The sequence below is a fragment of the Sorex fumeus genome, unplaced genomic scaffold, assembly GCF_029834395.1.
Source record: "Sorex fumeus unplaced genomic scaffold, SorFum_2.1 ptg000131l, whole genome shotgun sequence".
NCBI classification, from domain to species: domain Eukaryota; kingdom Metazoa; phylum Chordata; class Mammalia; order Eulipotyphla; family Soricidae; genus Sorex; species Sorex fumeus.
In genome coordinates this window covers 39,805,551-39,810,217 of record NW_026606188.1, presented here as the reverse complement: position 1 = coordinate 39,810,217, position 4,667 = coordinate 39,805,551, and positions in this window count along the sequence as shown.

The following is a 4,667-nucleotide window of genomic DNA, read 5'->3' as shown; positions in this document are numbered from 1 at the left end:
TTTAAATGCAGTATTTTGTTTGAAATGCTTTTCTTAGGATCTTTCTATCCCTATCGTATCAAAATTAGTAGATCCATGAATCCTTTGGTTTTAGCAAGTAGAATGTACCCAGCTCCTACCATTGGTTTATAGATGTTAACACCCCTATAAATTCAATTCTGTACTATAGTTTCTTATGGGCACATAGGTATTTTTGTTGCTTTTCTATCTTTTGACCAGTGATTATTTTTAGTTAGTAGACTAGTGTTGGAACCACTATACTAAAATTTGACAAACTTGCTGAGTTACCCACTGTAGCACTGTCCTCCCGTTGTTCATCGATTTGCTCAAGCGGGCACCAGTAACATCTCACAACAAATTGTGAGACTCTTTGTTGCTGTTCTTGGCATATTGAATCCATCACGGGTAGCTTGCCAGGCTTTGCCACTATATGCCAAGTAATATATTAGGTATTGGGTATGGAGCTGTGAAAATACTAGATAAAATCTATTCTCAGGGACTGAGAAACAGGTGGGGAAAATGACAAATATTTCCTTGAGAAAAGTTTCTTTCGAGGGGTGACAAATGTGTCTCTGAATCACAGGTGTAAGGGAAAAATTCTAAGAATAGTAGCTTGTGAGTGTTTCAGCTTCCCTTACAGTATTTTCTCTTACTGCCTGGGCAGTGTATTTGGACCTTACACTACTGCAACTGGTAAAATTGCACATTTGTTTCCCTTTATAATTCCAGTGGCATTATTAAAAGAGAACATTTGGGAGAGAGAGTACCTTGCATGAAGCCATCCTGGGTTTGATTCCCTGCACCCCAAATGATCCCCTGAGTGTCTCTAGGTAAGGCCCAAAACCTCAAAAAAATGAGCTTTGGTTTTCTGTGAAATTTTAAAACCACCTGGCCAGAGGATTGGAGTGAGTTAAAACCCTACAAGTTGTCTTTTGTATCCAGTTAGTAGAATCAGAAATCTTTTTTCCCCTAATTTTTTTTAATTGAATCAGCGTGAATTACAAAGTTACTCATGATTAAGTTTCAGGTATACAGTATTCCAACACCAAGCTCTTCACCACTTCCACAATGTCCCCAGTTTCCCTCCTGTCTCTATGGCGGCACTTTATTTTTTTCTTTCCCCTTTTAGGCACTGGTTTACAGTACTATTACTTTACATCCTTTTAGCACCCAGTTTTCCTTCAGAGTGACTTTTTCCATCATAATTCTTTTTGGGGACTGGGAGTTCACCCATATCCCACAGTACTCAGTACTTATTCTTGGCTCTGTGCTCAGATTACTCTGGAAGAATTTGGGATATCATATGGGGTGCTGGGGATGGAACCTGAGTCTGCCACATATAAGGCAAGTACCCTACCCACTGTACAGTTTCCAGGTCCGAATCAGAGAAATCTTACTAAAATGCAAGTGTTTTGTGACGTGCAATCACTTTTTACTCGTCTTTTCATTATGGTATATGGGGGAAAAAATAGTTTGGGGCTAGAGAGAAAGTATGAATTAAGGTGCTTGCCTTGGATTAACCCTGATTTGATTCTCAGCACCACATGGTCCTCTGAGAACCTCATGAGAACACAATTGGGCATGCCCCCCTGCCCCACACACACTGCCTGAACACCCAGTGGATATAACCTAGTCTCCCCAACAAGTGAAGTTTTTAGGAATTGACTTATTTTTGGCCACGCACTTAAAGACCTTGTGTGGAGTATTTCACAAGACGAACTGACCAGTACAGCTTTCATCTTAAAGATGCGTCTGTCATTAATGAAATGAAAAACTAAATTTACTTAAGTACTTTTTCAGTTCCAGATCCAAAGTACTATATCCTCTGTTTTTGTTGGGTTTTGGGCCCACACCTAAGAGTGCTGGAGTGCACAGTAGCTCCCAGTGATGCTAAAGGAAGTGTCTTGGCACAGTATGAGATTGAACCCACAGTTCCTACATGCCAAGTGTGTGCTCCAGCTGGAAGAAAACTGTCTAGAGTTTGAAAAAGAAAATACATGTCCTGAAATCATGTAATAATAAATGCAACAAATTAAAATATAAGGTACAGGGCCTGGGGAGAGTACAGTGGGGAAGCCCTTTGCATGAAGTGGACCTGGGTTTATTTAAACCTGGGTTTATTTAATAAATTTATTTAAATCATTGATTTAAAGAAGGCCTTTGATTCTGTTGAGATGGAAGCAGTCATTGAAGCCCTAGCCAATCAGGTCGTTTAAACTCAATACATCGGGATCCTCCATGAGCTGTATTACGGATTCACTACCAGGATCTCACCATTATACAAAGAAGTGATCATCGATGTCAAGAGAGAGAGGGGTTCGGCAGGGTGATACCATTTCACCAAAACTCTTCAGTGCCACCCTCGAGAATGTCATGTGACAACTGGAATGGGAAGGAATGGGAGTGAAGATAGACGGTTGGCAACTACAACCCCTCTGTTTCGCTGATGACATTGTTCTAATAACACCAAACATTAGCTAAGCGGCACAAATGCTGGCCAACTTTGACCATGAGTGTGGGAAGGTCGGACTGCAGCTGAATCTCACAAAGACAATGTTTATGAGAAACAGACTTGTTCCTGATGTTCCATTTGCTCTCAATGGAATGATCAACTCCGAATGCAACAGTTATGTGTACCTAGGTCGAAAAGTCAACATGATGAATGACCTGGCACCTGAGTTGCGCAGGAGGAAGAAAGCGGCTTGGAACGCCTTCAAGAGCGTCGAAGAAATAACTAAGAGGATGAAGAACCTCCAGCTCCGAGCACATCTCTTCGATTCCACTGTTCTTCCTGCATTAACATACGCCTCAGAGACCTGGGTCCTACGAAAACAGGATGAGAACTCTATTCGGGTCTCTCAAAGAGGAATTGAAAGAGCTATGCTTGGAGTATCACACTTCACTCAAATAAGAGAAAGAATCCGGAGTTCCGACCTCCGTCAATGCTCAAGAATCAGGGACACTGTCTTGTTTGCCAAGGCATCGAAAATCAGATGGGCTGGACACGTAATGAGATTTAGAGACGACCGCTGGACTAGAGCCATTACCGACTGGATTCCACGGGATGTCAAAAGATCGCGTGGCTGCCCACCTACGAGATGGTCAGACTTCTTCGTCAAGACCCGTAACGATCCGTTTGAGGCTCTTCACGTTCCTGGAACGGGCAGATGCCATTGCGCTACGCTAGCACGCAACAGGGATGAGTGAAGACGTTACTGGCACCCGCTTGAGCAAATCCATGAGTAACAGGATATCAAGTGATCAAGTGGACCTGGGTTTGATCTGTGGCAGTACATAGTTCTCTGAGAACCACCAGGAGTGATCCCTGAGCACAGTCAGGTGTGTCCCCAAAACAAAACAAAAAGTAGGGTATCACATCCTTGTGACATTAATTTTGGGTTTTAAGGTGTATTTGATAGTTTCTCCAGAAGATGGCACTGTTGAGTTAACGTTTCTTTTTTTGGAGTAAGACAATAGACCATTCATCTTTGTGTCACCCAAACAAAGAAATATTCCTGTATGGCCCTTCTTCTCCCAGCCAGCTAATCACATGCTATTGGAACTGACTGTCTTGTGATCTACTCCGTAGTTGGTATAGATAAAAACTAGCCGGTATATTAAGAAAATAAACTGACACCTGGCAAATAATAGAAAGCGAAACATTGTTGCGTTTCCAAGGAGCTTTACAGTGTCAGTTCAATACCTGAGAACTTAGAAGACTCGTCTTTTTACCTTCTTGCTCAGGTGCCATTCAAAAATATTTTTTCACTTCTCATGTTTTGTTCTGGAAACAGTTGTAAATCTTTGTTGCAAGTTAATAAGACTGGAAGTATCCTAATGTCAGCCTTGGTCTGCTACTGCAGCTCTTTGCCTTTTATATGTTCTCTTTCGTTCTCTAACCTGGTTTATGGTTAAAATTTTTACTTGCATACTTTCTGTGTGCTGCCACTTCTACTCAACGACTTCTAGCATTGTAAAGGGATAGAGTCAGTAAGATTAAGATGCAGAACTGGTTTTACTTGCGCTGCGTGTTCTAGAAGTTAGGTGTACAGTTTCTACGATAAAGGAAACAGCGCGTAGGGGGTTTGTTTTATTTATTGGAGGCGGGGTGCTAATTTAGGAGACATCATATACTGAAAATCAAACTTGTGCAACGCACTCATTGCAGGGTTAAGGCGGTGTGGTAAAGAAATTAGCATCTGTAGAATGTCTGACCTAGGCAAAGGGGGCCAAGTCTCTGGCCTCCTACCAGTGTGCCTAAAATCTAAGCTACTTTCCGAGTCCAGTATGCAATTTCATTTTTGTGCTCCCTCCCTGCGAAGAGACCGATAAAGGTTCTAAGTGTTGGGCAGACTTCTCTACTCTTGCCTGCCTGAGTCACGGACATCCTGATGCTATCGGACCCTGGATGGGGTTAGCCCACACAGTTCGCATTGCCTCCCTACACCCTTTATTTCTTCTCTTATTTTTAGGTCTTAGTTCTTTCCTGTTCATTTCTGTATTTTCAATGGAATCACCGTGAGATACACAGCTACAAGGTTGTTCGTGATGGGCTTTCACAGGCAGCAAGGCGACTGCCCCAGGAGATGGGCGCTCCTTTGCTCGGGGGTCCAGAGCTGAAGGCAGCTCGGGTTCAGGACGAAGCTCCGAGCACCAGGATTCCCCCA